Source organism: Mustela putorius, unplaced genomic scaffold, assembly GCF_011764305.1.
Source record: "Mustela putorius furo isolate JIRA1106 unplaced genomic scaffold, ASM1176430v1.1 tig00003869_pilon_pilon_pilon, whole genome shotgun sequence".
Classification (NCBI taxonomy): domain Eukaryota; kingdom Metazoa; phylum Chordata; class Mammalia; order Carnivora; family Mustelidae; genus Mustela; species Mustela putorius.
This window is the reverse complement of record NW_025422021.1, coordinates 20,245,782-20,252,881: the sequence shown is the minus strand read 5'-3', so window position 1 is coordinate 20,252,881 and position 7,100 is coordinate 20,245,782. Positions and strand designations below refer to the sequence as shown.

At 37.5% G+C, this 7,100-nt stretch overlaps 1 long non-coding RNA gene across 1 annotated transcript; it reads left to right on the top strand.

Moving 5' to 3' along the window:
• Positions 1 to 401: 401 nt before the first annotated feature.
• Positions 402 to 6,743, top strand: LOC106004958. Its single transcript, XR_001178057.1, has 4 exons — positions 402 to 569; positions 1,305 to 1,449; positions 1,845 to 2,008; positions 6,351 to 6,743. It is a non-coding gene; the product is annotated as an uncharacterized LOC106004958 (long non-coding RNA).
• Positions 6,744 to 7,100: the final 357 nt, after the last annotated feature.

Genomic DNA, 7,100 nt, shown 5'->3' with positions numbered 1-7,100 from the left:
GGATTAATTAATAACCTTTGATGACATCAAAATCCCAAATAATTTAAAATTTTGGAGTCAAGAAAATAAGCCAGTGGAATAGGAAGAAAACATTTCTCTCACCTTATGGTCTGATTTCTTTTCTATAGGCCAGCAGTCCTCAAGCCACCTTTTGTTCAAAATTTGGATTTTGTGGAGGTCACTGTTTCCTAGAGATAGATTTAAAATGTTGTGCCCTTGCTTTCCAGGTTTTCAAAATGCTTTTGATAAAAATCATTTAAAGACATGACTTTTTAAAAAAAATGTTTTAGTAGGACTAACAAAATCATGTTATTAAACATGTGTCTACTGAGGGTTATTTCTTTCAACTGTAATTTCACTTTTTAAAATAGCCTGCCCCATGCAGCAATATGTTTAGGTACCTGTGTGAGGTAGGCTGTGATTCTGTGACTTCATAGAAGAGGTCAAGAAAAGGTGCTTGTGCTCCCAATATTTTAAGGCTCTTTTAATGAGGACGTTTCCAGCATGCTCTGCAATAACAGAACTTCTACAGAAATTCTCCAAAGATGGGCGCCTGAGTGGCTCAGTCAGTTAAGTGTCTGCCTTTCAGTTCAGGTCATGATCTCAGCTCCCTGGGACCAAACCACACATGGGGCTCCCTGCTCAGTGGGGAGCCTACTTCTCCCTCTGCCTGCCGGTCCCCCTGCTTGTGCTCTCTCTCTCCCTGATCGCTCAATCAGTCAATCAATCTAGAAAGAAAGAAAGATTCCAAAGAGATAGAGGGGAATTTTTGTCTTTCCCCATTTCTTTCTTTAAAAAAAAAAAAAAAAATTTAACGCCCGACCCAGATTAAAGGCAACTAGTCATTTCTATTCTCAGACGTTAGAGATTTTTTTAAGTATTTAATAATGGGATAGAACAACAAATGTCTTAAAAGCTGAGATTTAATCAGCAGGCATGCAGACATGATGTTTGTACGTATGTATATGTGTACACACAAACATACTCTTCAATGCAGTTCTGAAATGAAAAGTTATGCTCCAAGATCACATAGAAATATTCAATAAAAATAAAAACCCAAGACTAGAAATTCTGTCAGTTTTTATCTTCTAGGGTATGGGTTCTCTGGCATGTAGATTATTAGCCACGGCAAGGTAGAAGGCATTGGTGATTCTCTTCACCAGATGCTGCTATGGAGTTAGAAAGCTAGGGAAGAAGGAAAGAACACATAAAGGAAACATCAACTTCAGCTTCCTTAATGCCTGAACATTTCCCAGATTTACAATTATAGTTAATTCTCAACAACACTTTGTTTTTGTTTCCAGGATTTCCTGTAGTCTTACCTGGACTTTATCACCACCATTTGCCATCATCATTATCTTGAAATTATTTTAACATCGTCATTACTTTTTAGTTTGTGAACCCTCTCATATGAGTTACCTCCTTTGATCTTCCCTGAAATCCTTCCAGGTAGATATTTTTACTAAGGGCACAGACTCTCGAGCCAGACTGCCTAGGTTTAAAGCTGTCTCTTCCACTCCCCAGCTGGGAAAGGGTAAAATGAGGTTGTTGAGAGATTAAATGAATTCATATACAAATGGCGCGTAGAATAGTGCATGGCACAGTTTAAACACTATGAAAGTATTAATTATTATTAGTGATTTTATGTATGGAAAAAGACCAAAGCTCATAGATATTCAATGATTGGCCTCATTAATGTAGTTCTCTATGGTAAGGTAAAAATCTAAGGCAAAACCCCAGGACTTATCATACTGAAGGTCCTATTGCTTTACATTGTTCAGTACTACCATCCCACTTAGACTGAATTTCCTTTCTTTCTCTCCTCTCCCTTTCCCTTCTCCAAGCCTGCCATCACCCTCACCACCTCTTCTACCATTCTTGCCCCCAACATCACCACCAGAAACACCAGCATGATGAGCTAAGTTGCCGCAAATTTCAAAGAAACCTATGTTGATAAATTTATTTTCAACGGGTAGATGAAGAAGGAAGAAGGATGGAAAGAAAGAAGGTAGGACCAATGAAAGAAAGGAAAGATGATTTATGTATTATAGACTGAAGGGGAACATTCTAGAAGACAACCATACTAGAAGGTATATTTAACTTGCAGTTACGATCTCTACTTATTAATAAAAAAACAATGCCTGAGATGAAAGGTATACTTGAAAAGATTAATAGCAACTTAGATTAGCGAGCTTGAACAGATAGCAGTTAAAACTGTCTGAAACAAAACCAATTCAGACTGTTAAACCATGTTAATACTATGAATATAAATTGATAATTTATGTAAAAATATGGAAATGCTTGTGTAAAATTTACAGTAGTATGTGAGCTAGGATGTTGTGAGAGTGGATAGTTTTTGTTGCTATTGTTGCTGTAATTTTCAATATTTATTCATTCCATTGTTTAGCACAGGTATACGGGATGGGCTGATACTGTTAACCAACAGGGCACTAAGGGCAAATTAAATATTCCTGTCCTTGAGCAGTTCTCAGTCTAGTAGAGAAAACAGACATATGAATGCATGATCGCTATAGAATATGGTGAGCTGGATAAGCGGGAGGCACTTTATTTGGACTGAAGTAGTCCAACGAAGCCTGTCTGAGAAAAGACATTTTTAGCTATAGTTTATGGGCAGAGAAAATGAATTTACTGAGTAAATAGACAATTAGAATGGAGTAGGGGTAGAGAAGAACTGGAGAATTCCAGGCATAAGATCAGACTGTGCAAAAGAGTACGTGTATAGTTATTGAACTACAGATCTTTGATTATGACTTACAACAACAAGTACGTGCAGGGGTGAGTAGGGATTGAGGCAGGAAAGGCTTCAGTGGGGGGCCAGATCATGACGATCTTATTAGAATACTATTGTGCAATAAGTGAGATTTTTCTGCAAAGGCAGAAATGAAGAGTTTTGTAAATCACTTGAGCTTTATTCTGTATGCACAAGGGAGTTGTTAAGGGATTTTATACAATCTGAATTGTAATCTGAGTTACAAGGTCAGATTTATGATTAGAAAAATTACGTTGCTATCACTGTGGTAGATACATTCAGTGTTGATGAGCGAGACTAGAATCAGAAACTCCAGCTATTCCAGAGAAGGAATAGATGATGGCGGAACTAAGTCAGGTTATAGGAGAGCAGTGGGAGCATTTCATTCTGGATACAGACAATAACGGGGTGCATTATCTATGGAGAATTTCAAAGCAATAAGAAAGCTAACTAAAGTCAGTATGTTTTATATTCTCACTATGCACCCTTTTATCACTAAACAACATGAGTGGTAAAATACTCCTCCCAGAAAAAATCGTTTGTTGGTCTAAGTCCCAAATAACCATGGTTTCTGTTGAGTTTTAATAATTGTATTAGTTATTTATTGCTGTGCAACAAATTAGTACAAAATTTGCAACTTAAACAATAAACATTCATTATCTCACATGGTTTCCAAGGGTGGGGAATTTGGGAGTGGCTTAGCTGGTTGATTCTGGCTCAAGGTCTCTCATAAGACTTAGCTATCAAGTGAAACGGTAGTTACCTTAAGGTTTGACTGGGCTGGAGGATGCACTTCTAATCTCACTCATGTGGCTATTGGCTGCATCCTCCATTTCCCTCCATGTGAGCCTCTCTATAGGAGAGGAAGAGAGAAAAAGAGAATGCCTGTGTCAGAGACAACCAAGACAGAAGCTACAGTGTAACTTAACCTCAGAAGTGACACACTATCAATCCTGCCATATTTTAGTAGTTAGTGTGGCAAGGGACTGACTATAAAAGAATGTGAGTACCACATACATTATATATCATGGTGTATATTGAAAATTTAAATGAGCACATTCTTATTACTTACTGTTTTACTTTCTATACTTGCTTATATCGTAAAGACTGTAAGTTGCATGAAGTCAATTCAGAAAATTGCCCAGTAAGCAATCACTCCAACTCTCCATTCTCTTCCCAGCCTCTGGCAACTAGCAATCTGCTTTCTCTTTCTGTGGATTAGCCACTTCTGTACATTTCATATAAGAGGAATCATATAACATGTGGCCTTTTTATGGTTTAGCTTCCTTCTCTAAGTATGTTTTTGAACACACTGTAGAATGCATGTATCAGTACTTCATTCTTTTTCATGGTCCTATAATATTCCATTGCATATTTATACCACAATTTGTTTATCCATTCATCTATTGATGGATACTTGGGTTATTTCCATCTTTTGGCTATCTTGAATTATAAATATTATAAATATTATAAATATTTGTATAAAAGTATTTGTTGGGAGAGATGCCAGTGAATATGTGAGTGAATGTGTCTGGCAAGTACTTATATCCATGGATATGAAGTTAAGAGGAGAGGTCCGAGACCAGCACTCTATATGTTAGTTGTCAAAACCAAGGGAGAGGATGAGATCACCAGAGGATTGCATGAACAGCAAAGAGGGCAGCAGATTGAAAGTAGGAGACAAGTCAAAATGTTAACGACATATAAGACTTGGCTAAGACCCCTAGACATGCTCTGGTATGACAGCTGGTTTCATAAGCATCAGACTAGCTCACATTAAGCAGAGCTTCTTATCTGTCACTGACCTGTGACTTTGTAGGGTCACATAACTTCTTTCAATAACCTACTCAAGAATTCAGCCATTTTTATTATCAAGAAATCACTTACTTCTAGGTGTTTAAATTTCATTTTTTGACAATAAGAAATCATATCCTGCCCTGTGGAAGATGGATAATGCTTAGCTGGTGCTCTGTGATAACTCAGGCATCTTTTCTATTGACTAATAATTTTAGGTCTTTCATCTTCTTTTTAAGTATTTTCTAATATTTAGATGTATTTTCTAGATTTCCCATAATTTACTACATCCTGATTCAATTGGATGGTCTAATAAAGCAGTGTCTCATGCTTAATAAAGTATGTGCTCTACCAAGATCTTACAGTCCACCCTTCTTTTAAGATACTATCGTGTTCTATTATTATAAAAAGGAACAAGACAAATCCACTATTGATTTATCAGTATCTTTAACATGTATTCCACTGTAATCTTGAGCCCATTTATTGATGTTTATGTCTAGATAATAATTTCACTTATTACGTTAGTAGAGAATATTATTTCAGGGCATGGGTTAATGTCGCCAATTTTTCTAGAAAACTTCTTTGTTTACTTACACATAGCTCTGATTTACAAAGAACACTTTCAATTTTCTTCTTGTGTGTGTGTGTGTGTTTTTTAAAGATTATATTTATTTATTTGACAGACAGAGATCACAAGTAGGCAGAGAGGCAGGCAGAGAAAGAGGAGGAAGCAGGCTCCCTGCTGAGCAGAGAGCCCGATGCGGGACTCGATCCCAGGACCCTGAGATCATGACCTGAGCCGAAGGCAGCGGCTTAACCCACTGAGCCACCCAGGCGCCCCTTCTTGTGTGTTTTTAAGTGTTAATAATCTTGTCATATTTGACATCATGCCAGAATTGAGAATTTTCCCAATTCCATTTCATCATTAATAAGGAATATTGAACAACATTAGGGGCCTAAAATTCACCCCAGTGTGGTAGTTTTCAGATTGACACTAACTTGTTCACCTACACTTTGAGGGGACATTGCTTTCCATCAAATCATGCCACTAGAATTGCATAAACCCTCTTATGTTCGCAACCTCCCCACTCAAATTGGTATGGAACATAAGCAAGGTTGTAAATCTGTCTGGTGGACTAAATTCCAGCTCACATGAAACCCAGTCATTTCCATTTCCTGTATGTGCATTGCAGAATGCAATGATTGTAAGCTGTGCGATCTTTGTCAGGACTTTCTGGGTTTGGTACATATTGTGACCGACAGAGCCGCGATAATGAAATGTGAGTGATCCTGCCCTGTCAAGATGCTTTAGATGGATTTCCTTGTCTTCGGGAGATGTCTGGCCGTGAGGGAGGAGGAAATCTAATCTAACAGTCAGAAGACTAGTACCTGCTCCCTGATGTCTAGAAGGAAGTTAGATTCCTGGATAATGTGATTATAGGGCCTCGTGTTTACTGCTGTGGAATCATCAGGCTATTCCAACTCTTTGAAAGATGGGTCTCTTATGTGCTCAAAGGGTGGAGCTAACAGTCCTTTCTCAGCACTGTGCAGAGAGACTAGATTGCTAGTGGGTAATTAGTATTGCTGGGACGTGGGCAAAGTACAGTTGGGTCAGGCACCCCTTCCCCTCCAGGATCCAGCCTGCTAGACATCCACTTTCTAGTTGGCTTGCTAGAGGTCCTGCTTACATTTAATATCCATGAATCTTGTACATTTGAAAGTTCTTGCATAATGCCACTTACTAAATGTTATCTCACTTAATTCTCTCAATCATCTTGCTTTGTAGGTTACTATCTTTTGGTGAGAACGAGAAGGCTGTGTGAGGTTACATCTTGCCCAAGGCTTCAGAGAGACAGAATCAGGATTTGAACTGAGTTCTTACTCAGTGAAGTATGCCTCATTATTTCACTTCAAGCAAAGAGCCAACAGAAAAACATGAATGGTTCAGTTAATTAAATTTAAATTGATTTTGAAATCGGTTGGCACATTTATGTAAATTTTCTGTACTCATATCTTATAAAAGCTGCTTCTGATCTTCATTCTGATATAATTAAGATTTTTATGTTTTGGTAACCAGCAAGTGCACCATTTCAAATTCTACCTTTCTCATGTAATATGTCATTTTTACTTTCCTGTGTTGTCTATTTTTTATAGCTTTAATTTTAATAGTTACACAACAGTACGGTCAATAAACAGTCATTTAAACAATTCTTAATGTAGTGGTGAAAATTAACTCTACAAGTACGTCTCACTTTAGGAAAACCAGAATCATGGACAAACAAAAAAAGCAAAACCAAGGGTGAATATTTCCTTAATGAAAGGATTCAATATAGAATTCCTTTAAATAGTACACTTCCCCGAATTCCTAGGGGATTCAGTTTCTTAAAAGTAAGAGACACACACTTCTGCCTAAGGCTGGCTAATTTCAGGGATCCTTTCTAGCATCACCATGTCTAATATATTGATTGGGTAAGAAGAGGCTGCCCATATAGTCTAGGTGTTTTTCAGTTACAGGAATGGAGGATATGTTTACTTC